This window comes from Suricata suricatta, chromosome 7 (genome assembly GCF_006229205.1).
Source record: "Suricata suricatta isolate VVHF042 chromosome 7, meerkat_22Aug2017_6uvM2_HiC, whole genome shotgun sequence".
NCBI classification, from domain to species: domain Eukaryota; kingdom Metazoa; phylum Chordata; class Mammalia; order Carnivora; family Herpestidae; genus Suricata; species Suricata suricatta.
In genome coordinates, this window is record NC_043706.1 from 98,132,580 (window position 1) to 98,151,965 (window position 19,386).

A 19,386-nucleotide genomic window follows, 5' to 3' on the forward strand; every position below is an offset into this window, starting at 1 on the left:
AAAAAAAACAAAAACACCAATACCCCGATTTTAAAAAAGATCATAGTCTTAGGAGTTCATTTAAACCATAGGAACTTTTCACTTATCTCATGTTAGCTGTACCAGTCAGTGATTAAGTAGAAATACAAGTTGTATAGGCTTTATTGTTTATTGCTGGTTTATGACCTTAATAAAGTGTAATTATGTATTACCAGCAGGGTGTTTTTAACTGTGACTATTGTATAAAAAACAAATCTTGATATCCAGAAGCACATGAAGTTTGCAACTTTCCACCCTGCCCATTTTTGTAAAACTACAGTCATCTTGGACCTTTTAAACACAAATTTTAAACTCAACCAAGCTGTGATAAGTGGAATGGTTACTGTTTATACTGTGGTATGTTTTCGATTACAGCAGACAATGCTTTCTTTTCCAGTCGTCTTTGAGAATAAAGGAAAAAAATCTTCAGATGCAATGGTTTTGTGTAGCATCTTGTCTATCATGTTTTGTAAATACTGGAGAAGCTTTGACCAATTTGACTTAGAGATGGAATGTAACTTTGCTTACAAAAATTGCTATTAAACTCCTGCTTAAGGTGTTCTAATTTTCTGTGAGCACACTAAAAGCGAAAAATAAATGTGAATAAAATGTACAAATTTGTTGTGTTTATTTATGTTCTACTGAGACTTCTAGGTCTTAACGTTAATTTTGAGGAACATCTTGCATGCCATCAAAAGTAAATTTTCTTGTGGTTTTTAATCTGAAGTTTTCAAGCCGAAATTCATAATCAGAGGTGTCAGATTACATACAGGAAGCTCTTAACATTCCATGTCTGTAACCATTTACCTGCATTGAATCTTCATTTAAAAATTCAATTATTTTTATTGTAGTTGTATAGCATGTCAGAAAGAAATCATTTAATACAAAAGTGATGTGACTCGAAGACTCTAAGAATGTCATGTGAAAGTTTCCGAAAATACATTTTTTGTCATGCAGGTCCAGAAACTTAAATTTATACTGAGCGTCTATTTAATCCAAACTGCAGATGGGCCACAAAAGTGGCCAAATGTGTTTCAGAACCTGATGGTGTATTACCTGCCATTGTGATTGCTTAGTGCTTGGCTAATTTCCAAATATTGCTTAGATTATGTGTTATACCTTAGGGAAACAGGCTTATGTAAAGAAGTAATGGTGATGAATGGGCAACATTGTCAGTTTATGGGCCTTTAGTACTTGCCTCAATTCACTAGGTGCAAACTTTTTTTAAATGAAAGTAGTGTGTTAGTATCTTGTTACTCAAAGGAAAAGGTAGAGAATAATACTTCCTTATATAGTAATAATCCTTACTAGTTTTACCTTTGCTCTTACCACCCCAAAACTGGATATTCTTCCCTGGACCCTAAACTGAATTGAATTTGAAGATAAGGACGCATCAAATACCATTACTTCATTAAATGTGAAGGAAAGTAGTTGACGCACACCTGCTTTGCTGTTTTTGAGCCGTGTGCCTTGTAGGGTTCACAGTGAGTGAACCAAATTTTAACAGCCGAACAACCAGTCTTAAACTCATTAGAAAAATAAATTAGCTCTTGACATGTGCTATTAACTGGAATAATGGATCTTAAGTAATAGTTCATGACCTCTCCTTACCAAATACCCTCCCCACTAATAAAATAGCATTTGGAAAATTATGTTCTTTTAGTTGGGGTTTCTTGATCTTGAAGGATGTTTGAAGTTAAAAGTCAAATCTGGTAACCAAAGGACTGCTATCTGGAGTGTTTCCAACCTTACCAACATTTTCTCAAATACTTACTCGGCCAAGTACAGGGCCTGGTATGTGGTAGGACTCAAAAAAAAAATGTGTTTTAAAAATTAACTCACGAGTAGTCAAGAATACTATGTAGTCAATTATATTGCTAGGCTTGGTTTTTTTTAACAACTGGAATTACGGTGCATTATTTTGATTTTAATCTTTGCCTAAAACACTTTGGGTGGTATTGATGGAATGGTGGATTTTCCACCAAGTGATGAAATGAAATTTGACATATATCTTTTCATCCAAAGTTTTGTACATCACATTGTTTTCTAATGGAAAAATGTTAATATGGCTTTTTGTATTACTAACAATAGCTTTGAGATTAAGGAAAAATAAATAACTCTTGTACAGTTCAGTATTGTCTATTAAATCTGTATTGGCAGTGTGTATAATGGCATTTGCTATGGTTATGAAATACTTCCTCTGGATTATAATAATCATTTGATTCAATTCCTATTGTATAATAAAGTTTTACCAGTTGATATAATCAAGCTTGCTAAAATAGGATTTTTTACAAATTTAATTTTAAAATGCAAGTTTTAGAGAAAAACTTAAAATCTTACGTGCTGGTGGTAAGTATAACTATTATTCAGCTTAAGGGATTTAGAGGGTATGCTTGACATACTTAAGATACAAAATTAGATCCACTGAAGGTGAGTTAGTTCTATGTTACCGAGTCGACTAAAACTTTTAATGATAGGGCTTGGTAATATGTTTGAGAAACGATGTAGTGTATCTACATGTGCCCCTCATGTATCTAACAATAAAATTTGGCAACTAAAAATTTGGGGAAAGGGTGCTTTTTGCAGTCATACGTTTTGGAAGGGGGATATAGTCTAATATAATTAAAATTAGCTTCAAAAATTAAACAATTGGTTAAAGAACAGGGCTATTCGCTTTTAGCTTTCCTTTAATCATTCACTGTGCAACATAGAGCACTTTCTTTCCTTCCCACTTCCCAGCTACGTGAAAGTGCTTAAAGCAGGGTGTGGCAAACATGAATTTTAAAATCCTTTCAGTCTGTAAATGTTCCAATCCCTTTGGGGATTCAAGTTCCAGTGACTCCTTTAAATTACACCCAACAGTGCTATTTTAAAAATGGGAAATAAGTACTTCTAAAAGATGTGAATATTAACTATATCTCATGTACCTGAAAAAGCAATAAATTACCGATCCCTGAAATATTTCTTTCTACAGTTCCTCTCAACTGCTCAACAGCAATTTACAACCCCGAGATCTAGGGTCACATGTTCGACCAACTGAGCCAGCCAAGCACCCCTTGCCAGCAACTTTGAAACAAAACAAAAACCCCGTAAGATTTTAGCAGGTGTGAGTATATAAAATAATTACTGCAAAATTTCTAGGAATCCTGATAACTCCACTTTTAGTGTTTTGATAAAGTTAGAGCATACGACATTTTAAGTACTACTAGTAAATGAGAAATAAGTACCTTTTGTCAATTACTGTTACAATTTCTCTCATTTCTGGGAAAGGTGATTTTCCCTTAGGATTTCAATACAACACATTTCAATCAAGTCATTAAGTTAGCATAACAGGCTGTCTTCCTACCAAGTGGGACACTATTCCTTAGCTTTGAAATGTGAATTAAGGACTGGCTGGATATGGTGCTACAATTCAATGCCTGTGTAGTAGGGGTGAGAAAAGGGAGATTCCTGGGGAGAGTTATAAACTGGAAGTGTAAGAAAGACTTGCTTTGATATATCCGCATTTTGGAAAGCACCATCCAATACAATCATAGTGAGAGCCACATGTAATTTTAAACTTTTTAAATAATCATATTAAAAAAAGAATAAACATGAAATTAATAATCAAAAAAATCTTCAACATGTAATCAACATGAAATGTGTTGAGACATATTACTTTTTTTTCAAACTAAGTATTTGGAATCCCATTGTTTTATATACACAGCATACCTCAATTTGGAGCAACCACATTTCAGGTGCTTTCCAGTCACATGTGGCTACCGCACTAGAGAGGACAGGTCTGAAGAACCAAAACTTGAGAGTCAAGGAGTTAAGTAGGAATGTCGAGTACAGACTTTGCAAATTGTAATTTATGTGATTAATTTCATGAGCTTCAAGGGTTTAGCTTTTGAGCCAACACTGAAGTTTTATTTCTAAATTTCAAGCCATTTTAGGCAGTTAATATGGCCTTAATGTTATCAATAAATACATTGAGATTATGAATGGTCTTGTAGACTGAACTTTAGGCTCTCCTCCCGCCCCATTCATATTGAAGCACTAACCCCCAGGCCTTTAGGAGGTGACTGTATTTGGAGACAAGGTCTTTACAGAGGTGATTAAGTTCAAGTAAAGGTGCTATGGCAGGCCCTAATCCAACGTGACTGGTGTTATTATAAGAAATCGATTGTCCACATTGAGAAACATTATGTATGGAGAGAAAAGAATAAGGTGAAGACACGATCAAAAGGTGGTCATCTTCAATCCAGGGAGAGAGGCCTCCGAAGATAATAAACCTGTCAGCACCTTGATTTTGGACTGGCAGCCTCCAGAATGGAGAGAAAATAAGTATCTGTTGTTGAAGCCACCCAGTCTGTGATACTTTGTTATGGTGGCCATAGGAAGCTTACAGGACTCCTAGGTAAGATTGGAAAGATTGTCCCTTTCCAGGGATGTAAAGAAATTGACAGACTTGCTTTTTCTCTTCCCTCAATAGAAAGGAAACTGCTTTCTGCTTGATAATTTTATTATTGTTACCTTAGAAAAGAGAAATATAGTTTAAAAATTAGAAAGGTTGAGTATATTGCTATCATAATTATTAATGGGTTGATAGGAAAGATCTCTGGAACACAAATAGTAAAAAAAAATTGTCTAAGATACTATGTTATGTTTTGTCTGAATACATAACTAATGTTATGTCTGAATTTATCCATCTCCTTTTCCCCTTGCAAGAAACTGAGTTATTTGTTCTATAGTAGCCAAGTGTTTTGCTGATTGCCCCTCATGCTGTCATTTACTACATTATGTTGTCTTTCCTGTCTTTCTTGTATTTTCTGTAAATTGATCAACAGACCTAGAGAGGCTTGATCAGATTCAAAGGGCTGTATCACACAGGTGATGTTGTATTTCTATCAGGAAGCACAAAATGTTTGGTCATTTCTCTTTTTGTGATATTTAAAGCCATTTATTGTTGCTTAAATCCATTAATACAGAGTTGCCAAATGGCATTTTTCTGATTTTCATTCCTTTTTCATTTATTTGTTTGGTTGTTTCTATAAAGAGAAATTTTCTCTCATCAACCATTTGGTTGTCCATTGGTTGTCTTTTGTTAATGGAAATGCAGAATAAATGTTCAATTCTTTCATTATATTTACTGATTTTCAGAATAAGGAGTTGGTTCCCTAATACCTTTTAATGGTGACCAGTGATGAAATGTGTTTGTTTAGTATCATTATACATTTATAGATTTAAACTTACTAATGTAAGTAATACAAATGATGCTTAAATTGGCTCACGGCAGATTATGCTTTGAAGCTATAGAATTCAATAAGTGAAATTACTTTAAATTTTATTAAGATGCTACTCATGTATGTGCTAAAAGATAAATGAAGCTCAATATTTATTTTATTCACATGAAATGGGTTTACGTATTTAAGTGTTGGCACATCCCCAATTTTAGTTGGGGTTTCATGCCGAGAATCCGTCTGTTTACACAATCTCAAAGAAATGGGAGGCATCGCAATTTTTTCTTACCCTCTAATTACTGCTGTATAATCATATTTAAATGTCATCAAAATCTATCAGTATAACACCTTATTCCACGTAGTAGGAACAATGTCGGGAGATGTATGAGTTGGAGAAGACTCAGTAGTCTCCAGTCACAGAGACTTACATGTTCCTGGCACTTGATGAAGCAGTGCACTAAACAGGACATGTTGGCGAACATACATTACTAATTCCACCAGCAAGATGCTAAAACTTCTCTCCTGGGGTATGGGTCAGTGAAATTGGTAATTTTTAAATAAAAAATATGCTCATTGTATAACCCAGAGACTCCTGTGACAGAATTAATTAATTAATGGCTTTCATATAGAAGTTTTGAAGAAGTTTAAGTGTAGGTAATATTCTTTTCTAAGCAAACTACCAACTAGAGCTACTTATTTTAATGTTTTGGAAAAATTGGCAAGCATTGGATGAGGCAACAGATCATCTAAAATGGTACCATTTTAATAGATTTGAAGGCACTTGGTGAATTGTGAAGAAAAAAGACCCTACGGACTTGGTCAGGTCATATTATAAAATATTAATTATTAAGTAGAAAAATGAATTATCTCAACAAGGGCCATTTTTCTCTGTCTTTATTTTTTTTAATGTTTTATTTATTTTTTCTCTGTCTTTAGAACGCTATCTAGTTCATGAGTTGTATTACAATAGGACAAAGAATGTCTTACTTTCTTTTACTTATATGGTTCCTAATATTTTAAAAGCATAAGTTATTGCTAAGTATTTTGAAATGTTTTAAATTAGAATTTTAGTTTTTTATGTTTATTGGTATGTAGCTTCTAAACTTAAAATTTTATCCAGTCTAGAAGTGAAATTTATCAGAACTCCAATGATGAATTTATTTAAAACAAACCAAAAATATGCAAATACTAGTTTCCTCCAAACAGTAATGAAAAGTTTTCAAATCTCTTGAGAAAATCTACATTATTTAGCATTCTTATACAGAACACAAACATTTTTCATGCTTATTAATGCTTAGTGAACAAAGTAAAATTTAATATACAATTGGTAAAAAATATAGTAATATCTAATGAAGATTATTTCTTGTGAAACATTTCTACCATAACTTCTTGAGACTTAAAACACAGAATAAGCAGATTTCTTGGGAAAGTATGGTTGTTTTTTGTTTGTTTAGATTAGAAAGACTCGTTAAAACTATTTGTTCATAAAGTACGCTTCCTCCTTACTTTCTTACTGTTTTGAATTCCAGTTTTGTTACCAAAAGTATATTTACAAGTAATATATGCATATTTTGATATGTAAACATACACAAAATAAATTAATAATAGAAGTATGCATTCATACTTATGCCTAATTTGATATATATTTTTATGAAGAGATAAATATAATTTTATAGTTATATATATTGAAAACAAAAATTATCTAATACATATTATACAATCAAGCATAAATCTGAATGTGTGTTCTCTATTTTTAATATTTAAAGTTTGGGGGGTTCCTGGGCGACTCAGTTGCTCAAACATTGCATCCTTGGTTTCAGCTCAGGTCATGATCTCTGGATCATGGGCTTGAGTCCCACGTTGGACTTGGTGCTGAGCCTAGAGCCTGCTTACGATTCTCTCTCTCTCTCTCTCTCTCTCTCTCTCCCTCTGCCCCTCTCCCCAGCTCATTCATGCTCTCTCTCTTTCTCTGTCTCACAAATTTAAAAAAATTGTTTAATTAAAAATTTTTTTTAATTTTTTTACAAAATTTCTGTATTTTTCAATTTTGTCACCTCTTTTATTTGTTCCTTGAAGTTTTTAAATATTCTTTGGTTGAAAATCTATAATTTAGTTTGAGCACTTGTTAATTTTTCATAACATAACATCTAGTCATAATAATAATCATCATGTGCATCTGACCTATGATAAAGAAGAACCAGGCGCAATAAAGACTGATGACTTTTCTTTCGTTTTTGTTCTTCTATAGATCTTCTTCTTATTGGTTAGACTTGTGATTATAATGTTATTTACTAATGGAAGTACAAGAATGAAGTGATGATTAGGCACTTAGGAGCTGGAGTCAAGATCTAGTTCTGCCACATGCAATCTTTTTATAATATTAGGTACATTACTTTATCTATCTGAGCTTCAGTGTTCTTACATGTCCAATTGAGAATTAAGAGTGCCAACTACTAGGAATGAATGCATCTAGTCTAGTGTCTAAGATTTGAGAAGTATTCAATAGATGTTTGCTATTATTATTTCAGAGTATCTGCATTTTTTGGTTCAACATTGAGTAATCTACCTTAGATACTCTGCTGGCACCCTGAAATTATTTGCAATATGTTTTAATTAAGATGTTTTACGTAAAGATTTTTTTAAAAGACAGATTTCTATTTAAGAATCTATGTCATACTTCATTTTCATTTTGGCAAACATTTATTGAACACCTAATAAGTTCTAGGGAAAGGACTGAAATCTGGAAACATAAGAGTGAACATACTGCATGCCTAGAATCTGTTCTGGTGGGAAAATGACATGTTAAAAATAATACCAATACTACTAATAATAATCTATAAATGTGATTTTTTTAATGTCAAACACATTTAATAATCGTATGGCCTTGATTACAGACATTAGATGAAAAATCAAATGTTCTAAAAATATACTTGGTATATCTTTTAAATTTATATGTCAAGTTTATATTTAATAACACTTTAGTAAAGAACAGGAAAAATAAACATGAAATTCAGAAGATACATATTCAGCTTATCTAGTATCTATTTGTTTTTTTCTTTTTTTAAGTTTTACTGATGTATAATTGATATACAATAAACTGCATGTAGTTAAAGGGCGTAATTTGATATGTACACACCTGTGAAACCATCACCAGAATCAAGATAATGATCGTATCCATGAAGATTCTGTGGGTCAGGGATTAGAGCAGCCACAGCACGTATCTTTGACTCGTGATGTTTGTGGTCACCAGCTACGGTTGTTTGAAGAGTCAGAGACTGCTAGGATAGCTCGACTGGGGCCATATGTCTGGGATCTTCATTCTCCTCCGTGGGTGTTTCCCAGGATTAGAAGGCCTTAGAAGTTTCCTGACACTGGTCTTGGTCCCTGAGCTGGGATGGCTGCAAGAGCGGAGAGAGAAGGAGCAGGTCTCTGCACCCTCTGCACCCACGGCTGCCAGGATACTTAGACACACTGCACGGCAGCTGTCTTCTCCCAGAGGTGGAGTTTCAAGAGAGTGTTCCGAGGGACAGGAAGTAGAGACTGCCAATCTCTCATAGCCTTGTCTCAGAAACTGGCACGGCTCACTTCCGCTATACTTTATTGGTCAAAACAGTCACAGAGCCCATTCAGACTCTAGCACAGAAGTACATGGACAGCATCTCTCGGTGGGAGAAGTGTCAAAGAACTTTTGACCACCTTTAAATCACAATACTTATTGGATATGCTATATACCTGAGGAACAGAAGACTTCACATTGAAAACATGAATAAACTATGTTTAGGTGGATGACAGATGAGTTGATGGAAACTCTTCCACTTCCTTCCCCTACTACTGTGGAAGTGGAAGAATTTCCAGCAACTCATCTGTCTTTATTGCTCTTTATCAAGCAGTGTTCTACAAATGACCTGGAGCTGTTAGGCCCTGATACGTTATAAATGGATGCATTTGGATATAAATACCTATGGTCAAGCCATATGGTAAATATCTTTGTTTTTTCTTATAGGATATTGTGTCATTTAATTGTGTATTGTAGCTATATAAATTCTTATCAAGATTCAAAAACCTTTGAGATATAATTTATTTAGTAAAACCATTTGAGATGGACATATCAGATTCTATTTATGTTATCTTCTTAGAACATTACCCTCTTGGGATTCTAATGTACTTTATTTGCCTTTGTAAGAATCCATTTTTTTATTTTTAAGACAGATAGACTACAAGTGGGGAAGGGGGCAGAGGGAAAGAGAGAGAGAATCATAAGCAGGCTTCGTGCTCCACACAGAGCCTGATGTGAGGCTTGATTCCACCACCCTGGGATCATGACCTGAGCTGATTGAAATCAAGAGTTGGATGCTCAACCCACATGCCCCTATTTTTTTCCTTAAAGTTGGCTGGGGTAGGGACAGGGTATAGGGGTAGGGAGGATTATAGCTCTACAAGTGGATGTGTTATATTTTAACCAGCTTTATTAGAGATAATTTCAAATAGATGGTTTCATATTGTCTAAATAAATATTATCTACTATAAGGATAGCACATTGAAGAAGAGTCTTTAAGCCTTATATATTTAAATATAAAGATATATATTTCTTATATGTTCCACCACTATGAGAAATAAGTACATCTAGCATAAAAATGAAAGCCAAAATTTTTATTTGGTGAAATATACCAACTAAAGCTAAACCTCTCAGGAGAATGTTTTGTTCATAGTCTTTGAGAAACACAAGGGGAAGGCCGCGTGTAAGTAGACTGTACCCATGGTAGAGGGGCTCCTGATTCACTTGAAGGGAGTTAAATAAGTGTGTATTAATCATGATTTGTAATACTTAGGCTTACAGGGAAGTGGCCATCCTTGGAAAGAAAGAATGACCTTACATCATCCTTTTTGGTTCCTCTCAACCACAGTTCATCTCAAGTAATACTTTGGTGGTTTCTTAAGTTTCTCATGGTACCTTTATTCCTAAAACATTTCCTCTTTTGACTGAAGCACACAGGAATGAGAAGCAGGATGGAATCTGTTTGCGTGCGCATGTGCTTGCCTACATGTATTCCCTTATCTGGAGATTACCAGGAACAATTAAAAATGTTAGTCACCTGCGGGGCGCGCGAGTGGCTCAGTGGGTTGGGCGACAGACTTCGGCTCAGGTCACATCTCGTAGTTTGAGGTCCGTGCTGACCGCTCAGAGCCTGGAGGCTGCTTTGGATTCTGCATCTCCCTCTCTCTCTGCCCTTCCCCCACTCAAATTCTGTCTGTCTCTCTCTCAAAAATAAACATTTCTTTTTAAATGTTAGTCACTTGGAATACTAGATTAGAGCATCAACCAGGTAGTAAAGAGTTTGGATCATTAGATAAATCTGAAGGTGATTTTCAGAAGCAAGAGGTATCTGTTGAGGAACAGAGTATAAGACAGTGAAATTCCTCGGGAGAATAGAGGCAGCAAAGCAAGCAATGAAAGCAACATGTTTCCTTTTTTTCAAGTATGCTTTATATTTGCCTACAGAATGTTTAAAACATATTTCACATCTGTTTTTTAAGAGTTTCATGTCAGGACTTTTTTTTGTTTTTGTTTTTTGTTTTCTTAAACTGTTTCTTCACAATGTTAAACCACTACCAAGAAGCCAGGAGATCATGTAAGCAGTGTGAAAAGCAATTAAAATTAATTATTGTGTAGAGGTTAGATAAGGTTAAAGTATCTACCCACCCACCAACATTCCAGACCTCTATCTGTGTGTGCAGTGTGATAAATAAGTGTTTGACATCTACAGTATTAATTGATTAGCATTGGAAGACATAGCAGTCACACCTGGTGGATAGTAAATAAAGCTAGAGGAAAGAAAGACTCAAAAGTATTCTCATATCACCCAAACTTAAGTCTTAGTGCTTCCAACATGGGTCTTCAAAGTGAACCTTTTTGGTTCTTTCTCGAGAAAATCTTACAAAATCCTTCTCGTACAAAATCTTCCCAGATGATGTCAAAAAGAGTAATTTTAGGGGCACCTGGGTGGCTCAGTTGGTTAAACATCTGACTCTTGATTTCAGCTCAAGTCATGGTCTCACGGTTTGTGAGGTCAAGCCCCACATGGCGCTCTGAGCTGACAATGTGGAGCCTGCTTGGGATTCTTTCTCTTCCTCTCTCTCCGCCCCCCCCCATGCACCCACGGGCGCGCGCTCACTCACACACATGCTCTCCCCCCCACCTTTCACTCAAAATAAATAAATAACCATTTAAAAAGAAACTTAATGGGGCACCTAGGTGACTCAGTGGGTTAAGCGTCTGACTCTCCGTTTTAGCTCAGGTCATGATCTCATGCTTCATGGATGGGTTCAAGCCCTGGTTTGGGTTCTGCACTGACAGCACAGAGCCTGCTTGGGATTATTTCTCTTCTCTCTCTCTCTCTGCCCTTCCCCCTCCCTGCCTCTCTCTCTGTCTCTGCCTCTCTCTCTCAAAATAAATCAATAAATACTCTAGGAATAAAATTAAAACATAAATACATGGTTAAATTCCTTTAAGAGTTTGTATAAATTATTTGAAAAACCAATAACACCATAGAATCTGAGCAAAGGACAGGGTCTGGTCACTTAAGGGAAAATATAAATGGCTCTAAAGTACAGTACAATAGCTCCAACTTCATTTTAAAAAATGGAGCTGCAGATTGAAATTATATCTCTCTGCGCATTGGATTTAAGAAAAAGCAAACAGCGTGATAATGCACAGTACTATTCAGGGTGTGGGACAGCAATGATGTTTATATATCATTGATAGAAGTGTAAAGTAGCAAAATCTTGAGGATAACAATTTTAAAACGTCTATGAAAACTATAAATGGCCTTGTATCCAGCAATTCCACTTTTAAGAACTCATCCCACAGATAAACTCACACAAGCAAAATGACATCACACATGATCATTCATTTCAGCATTGTCTGTAATAACGAAAGAGGAGCAGAAGAAAAAACAACCTGAATGTCCATCAGTAGAGGTTGGATTATATACATTAGAGTACATCCATATGATGGACTATTATGTGCTGTTGGTTATTAATCTCTATTCACAAACTACCCTAAACATAGTGGCTTAACACAATAACGAATATTGTTCTTTTCTCAAAATGCTGTGGTGACAGGGCTTAGATAGGAACTACTGTCGTGGGTGATGTCATTTGGGGTTGCAGTTATCTGGACTGGGATGCCCAGGATGGCTCACTTACATGGCTGGCAGTTGGTGCGGCTGTTGGAAGGAAAATCAGCTGGGATTGTTGACATAGTGCATTAGCATAAACTCTCATCCATGTGGCCTCTCCTCGCAGCTTGGTTTTCGTCCAGCATGATGGCTAGCTTCCAAGAGGGAGTGTTCCCGAGACATAAAGCTGCAGATTGCTTAAGGCCCAGCCTCGGAAGTTATACAGCATCACTTCTCCTCATTCTACTGACAAAGTAAGTTACGAAGGCAGCCCAGATACAAGGGAAGGAAAACAGGCTCCATCTCTTTAAGTAGAAGCGTGGCAAAGAATCTGTGACCATCTGTAATCTACCATGCCGTGCATCTGTAAAATAGAAAGAGGTAATATTTTATATACTGACTTGGAATAATTTCTGGTATCCATTGTTAAGTGATGGGCGTATAACAGTGTGTACACTACGATAGTATCTGTGTATACAAAAAGTGTGGGTGGAGAAGAATATACTTAATTGCTTACATGTGCCCAAGAATATCTTTAGAAAGTACCCAAGAAACTGGGTATCTAGTTCCAAGAGTGGAAGAATGTTTACTGATTTCTCTTTGTACCTTTTGAATTTTGTACAGTATGAATGTATTACCTATTTTCTAAAAGTTAACCCGTAAATCTTATAAATATTACAGGCTACATCTTCTGAGCTAAAAATTACAGTATATTTAGTAGGGGCACCTGGATGGATCAGTCAACTGAGTGTCAGACTCTTGGTTTCTGCTCAAGTCATGATTTCACAGTTTGTGAGTTCAAGCCTGGAGTTGGGGTCTGAGCTGATAGCATGGAGCCTACTTGGTATTTCTCTCTCTCTCTCTCTCTCTCTCTCTCTCTCACCCCTCCCCCTCTTGCTTTCTCTTTTTCTTTCTAAATATATAAATAAACTTTAAAAATTAAAAAAATATATTTAGTAGAGAGAGCAAATTTGAAATCTAGCCTTAAAAAATGTATCATTTTTGATAGTGATTATATTTATCATGAGACTAGAGTTCAGAACACAGAGGACTGACTATGTGCATTGGGAGAGAATGATTCAGGTGACCATGCAAAGAAGTGGCTTTTACACTAGGGTTTAAAGATTTAGTGAAAAGCTAGCCTGCAAATATTGGTAAGCTTCAGGAAGGAGGACTCGAGAGGGGTCAAGCCTGATGGCTTCTATTTTTTAGGTGAAAGAAGAGGAAGGTCATACCTTGAAATGAGCTCTTGGTGATAAGAAGGAAAGCTTACGAAGAATGAGAAACTTGGCAGCATTTCTATAGGAAATAAGTAGAAGTTACAAACAAGTAGAATATCTGGTCAAAAAATATATGACTTTGCAATGCTGCCCTCAACACAATGATGAGGTTTTTCTCTGCCAACTCAGATATAGCTAAAAATAATAAACTGATCCAAGATCAAGGATGGACAGGACAGGAGCAGGAGAAGGACAAAAGAATGTGGAATGTGGTGTGAGAGAATTAAGACTATGGACCGTGCAATATTGGACAGGAATACAGAAGAAATGGAAGATGATGGAATCAACAGAACCTGTGAGGACGCCAGGGGTGGTTAACAGAAGCAAGGGCAGTAGAGCTAGACAAACAGATGATAATTTGATGACAGGTTTCAAAGTTGAAGTTGAAGATTTCAAACACAGCACAATGTGATGAAGATATAATCCAGGGAATGACTGACCATGGGGTTCTGCTTCTAGCATTGGTTGTTAGAAATGTATTGTCCACGTTTCACTTGGCGGCATTACTTTTTGACTGGTAAGGATAAATTGGATAAATCCACTTACCACACAGGGACATTGTTCTAGTAACCATATTTTATAAAATCAGCTAAAAACACATGGTTTGACAATGGCCCCTACTTCTTGGTAATCATTAATATATTTATATAAAAAGACAACACAATGTACAATACACACAATATTTGGTCCATGTTAGAAAATTCAGAAATTATAATTTATGTAGACACTATAGAAATAACTTTAAGAATAACAAATAATAATGCAAAAAATTAAATACTTCAAAACATGTTTAAAATACAATACTGTTGAGTTAGGCTTTAAATTTTTTTTTTTAATTTTTAAAATGTTTGTTTATTTTAGAGAGAGAGAGAGAGCGTGGAAGAGAGAATGAGTGGGTGAGGGGCAGAGAGAGAGGGAGACACAGAATCCCTAGCAGGCTCCAGGATCTTAGCTGTCAGCACAGAGCCCCACTTGGGACTGGAACCCAAGAAGCGTGAGACCATGACCTGAGCGCAAGTCGGGGCTTAATTGGCTGAGCCAACCAGGAGCCCCTAGGCTGTAAAGTTTTGAGAGGAGAGACCAGTTTTTAACTGAGGACATTCCAATACTCTCCTTTCGTATTGTTGCTCTTCCTGAGCTCTACCAATGTTTGGAAGAGTGCAGGTCAAAAGTAAGAGATAAATAATTCTTCTTGTTCAAGTTGCTAGTTGGTGATTTTAGTTGTATCTTTTGGAGAGTTGGATCCCAGCTAGAATCATCCCCCTCCCCCACCATCCTCTCAAGGATGGGTGTGTTCTTTCTTGTTCTTCTCCTAGTTTAAAGAACAGGCTACTTCCCTGCTTAGATTCCAAATTCCTTAGGAAAACAGAAGCTGCAGCAAAACCACACCAGTAACTTCCACTCACATGTCAGTTTTAAAACAACTTGGGAAAGGTCAGCCTATTTGACTTCCTTCTATTGTTGAATTTACCCAGTTCCTGATTATATTACAGTGTAGTGGTGATTTTTAAGGGCGATTCCTTTATCTGTTTTGGTTTTCTAAGCAACATAAATTAGCCAGGAGCTTTCTTTTCACCCTGAATACTATTTTCCTTGGGAAAAGATTAACTGTGATAAAAGCCGTTATCTTTAGTGGCCTTTGCAAGAACATCTATGGCACTTGAGTGGAAACCCAGTCAAGAGATAGGGTAGAAGGCAGCCGAAGAAAACACACTAGTGATACAAAGAGGTCCCTGGTGTGTACTGAATCTCAGTTGGAAGGTCAAGGGCACTCATTGGTAGATCAAGGACTCCATTTATACCATGTAGTGATTAATGTGAATATGGCATGTAGAAAATTGTTTCTAAGGAAGATTTTTAGTCTGTCTCATGCAAAAGTCAGAACAGTGTATCATTTTTATGTTTTTCATTTTATCATTTTTTTACTTTTAACTACCAATACTTGTCTAAAATTTTCTAGTTTTCTATGTAATCTCTACATTTTTAATTCATTATTAAATACTGCACAGATAGTATCTAGTAATTAAAATGCAAGTCAATGTATTCAACATGAAGAAGGAGTTGAATATCAAAGGTATCATTGCAAAACAAACAAAGGAAAAAGCAGGGCGGGAGCAGTCTGGGAGGGAAGGGTCCTGGACTTCTCGTTTAGAAGCAATGGACTAGTATGAGCTTCACATTTAGAGCATAATTTCTTTCTCTGATGATTTGAATGTGTTCCATGAGCAAACAAGCTTCAGACTGGCAATAATTTTTTTCATGTTTTTATTTTATTTATTTTGAGAGATAGAGTGCACGTGAATGAGAGAGGAGCAGAGAGGGAGAGAATCCCAAGAAGGCTCTGTACAGGGAGCGTGGAGCCCCACATGGGGCTCGACCGCATAAACCATGAGGTCATGACATGAACCCAGATCAAGAATTGGACAGACGTTTAACCAAATGAATCACCCAGGCGCCCCTAGACTTGCAATAATTCTACTTACCAGAAAAATGTTCTGAAGGCAGCTTGATGTATGGGAGCATCAGTTTTTAGAACGTCGGCTACCAAACAAGTAAGCTCAAAGTAGAGATATGGAGCCCAAAACCATGATTAAGAGTACAGGTTCTGCTCTGCTGAATTCTCATGGTATGACCTTGGGCCATCTACTTATACCTCTCCATGCCTCAGGTTCTCACCCACCTGTAAATGAGCATAAAGTTGGATTAGGATTAAATTAGGTAATAATAGATATAAGTATAGTGTTATTCACAGTGTCTGGTACAGAGCAAGCAGTCAGACATCACAAAGACCACCCAGTGTTTTAAGTAGGTGTAGATTTTGGATGAGTCATTGCAATGATGGACATTTTAAAACAATGCCCTTTTCTAGTGATGGAAAAGAATACGAAGACTGAAGAATCTTGAATTCTGTGAAGGGATTGTGAAAGAAGAGAGTGGTGATTAAGCATTTGGTTGACACCAATAAGGAAGTGGGCTTAATTCATAGCAGGGAAGCCTATGTGTTGGGTTTGTAGGTTTCCTGGCACATTGCCATTGCACTGTAAGATACTGTTGATCTGGAAATAACAAAGAAAGGAAAAGCTACTTGATGTCAACCAACATGGTATGAATAAACTTTGAAGCTTTCCTGGGTCCTGTTGGTCAGATGTGAGGTATAGTGATTTGACATAAACATACTTCTACCTTCCGGGAAAGAGCTGGATTCTAATGCTATTAGGACCACAAATCACAGAATTATTTCATCAGGGGGTTCTTATTAAAGATTCAGAAACTAACTCCTTTGTTTGGGTTCCAAGACCAATGATCCTTATAGGGAAGTTCATGGTATTTATAGTGATGTTTACACCCTAAGAATAGTCCATATGAATTAGCATCAGTATTGGACATCTCGTAATCCATTTAAATTTGTTAGCAATCTCAGTTTAAATCACTGTGTAGATTATCTCTATGCCGTGCTACATGAGTTACAGGATTTTGAGTTTGGTGGAGTTCATAAAGTTTTAAAACTCATTGGTTTTTTATTTTAATATATTTGTTATTTCATTTTTTTAAAGTACACACACAAACTGAAACTCAAAATATTTTTAAAGCAAATTTAGTCCAGAACACATGTTAAAAATAATTGGTAAAATGATATTTTAAAAACCAATGTGAGGACATTTTAGAAAGTAACTGGAGTACCTCATTGACATTATGATTAAATTTTAGCTCAAAGGTATTTTTGAAGATCATTTAATTTGCCCGCCCTTGTTCCATTATTGACAGGCTGCCTTTCCTCAACCGTGCCATGAACAGGGTTGTGCAATACAGAAGCTGTGTGGCTGTAAGTGGTGCCTGCTGACAGGTGAGAAAATGGAAGTAGAGGACCTTGCCGCACTTCTTGAGAAGTTAGTTTCTTATTGGGGTCTGTCCAAGCCTCATAGGGCTTGTCAGATCTAAATTCACATTATTACTCAAACACCTTGTCCAGTTAAAATCAGTAGAGATAATAAAACTGATCGAAATCATAAGAAATGAATGCAATCTAGGGGTGCCTGAGTGGCTCCATCAGTTAAGCCTGGCACCCAGGCGTGGGTTCAAGCTTTGCGTTGGGCTCTGTGCTGACAGCTCAGAGCCTGGAGCCTGCTTCAGATTCTGTTTCTCCCTCTCTCTCTGCCCCTCCCCTGTCTCAAAAATAATAAACATTAAAAAAAATTTTAATAAAAAAATAAAAATTCATGCTTCACAGGATACTGAATTTTTGGAAACCATTTAAAAATGCATCCAAAGGAAGGACATAAAACCAAGTAGAGAAAATATTGTATAGCTGATTAAATAGCATAGTGAAGGGCACCTGGGTGGCTCAGTCAGTTGGGCATCTGACTCCTGATTTCAGTTCAGGTCATGGTCTCACAGTTTCATGGGTTCAAGCCCCTCATGAGGCTGTGCGCTGACGGCGTGAACCTGCTTAAGATTCTCTTTCACCCTCTCTCTCTCCCCGTCCCCTGCTCATGTTCTCTCTCTTTCTTTCTCTCTCTCAAAATAAATAAATAAACTTTAAAAAAGGAAACAGGGGTGCCAAGGTGGCTCAGTCAGTTAAGCGTCCGGCTTTGGCTCAGATCATGATCTCAGGGTTCATGGGTTCGAGCCCCATGTCAGGCTCTATGCTGACAGCTAGCTCAGAGCCTGGAGCCTGCTTCCGATTCTGTGTCCCCCTCTCTCTCTGGCCCTCCCCTGCTCATGCTGTCTCTCTCTGTCTCTCAAAAATAAATAAAAAAACATTAAAAAATTTTTAAAAAGAAACAGAAAAATAGCATTGTTATTGTTACCTTTATTGCTATTGCCAGCTGAAGGAGCCCTTGGGGGTACCTGAGAGCATGCATAGCCAAAGCAGAGGTACGACTAAGATGTTTACTTTTGCTTCTAACTCAGATCGTATGTCACTCATATGCTTTGAACTCCAAACTAGATAGAAGCATATGTGAGCAGAAAATTGCAGCTGTATTTTTTTTCTGCCTTGGTAAGCGACTCATGCCACGGTCATTGTGATCCAGCGTCGTATTTGCCCTGAACAAGCATGAAGTGTCCCTTACTTCTTTGTCATCCCTCGCGATACACAGCGCGATGACGGGTAACATAGAGCTGCATTAATGATGATGAAGGTAAGAGAAAGGGAGAAAAGCATCCCTAGTTGGCCGCGTTGTTGTTTATCCTTGCAAATACACCATGTATGTGCCCCTGTGTGTCCAAGCTTGTTAAATGGGTATGAGCCCGGTTTGTTCATTCATGTTCACAAAGGCTTACTTTAAATCACAACCTGCTCCAGTACCAAAAAAAAAAAAAAAAAAAAAAAAATCACAAAAACACACAAAAAACCAAACCAAAACAAAAAAGCCCCCAGCTAGCTGGCATTGAAAGTTGCTGGCAGACAGAAGCTGTAATCTGTTGCTAATTTTCTAAACTCTCTGTGATGATTACTATTTGGGCAGTGTCCACACCGCGGATGGGGAGTTCACACACTCACAGCTGCTCTGGGATCAAGACAACATCTGCACAAAACAGACAAGGATTATTCGGACAATGAAAAGAGCTGGTTACTGCTAATGCTATTGTCCCTGATCTTCTGCAAGAATTTCAATTAAATGAAAATCAAATGCGGGTCCTCAGAGGCCATATGGTGTAGTGAAGGAGGGGGGCGTACCCATCGTC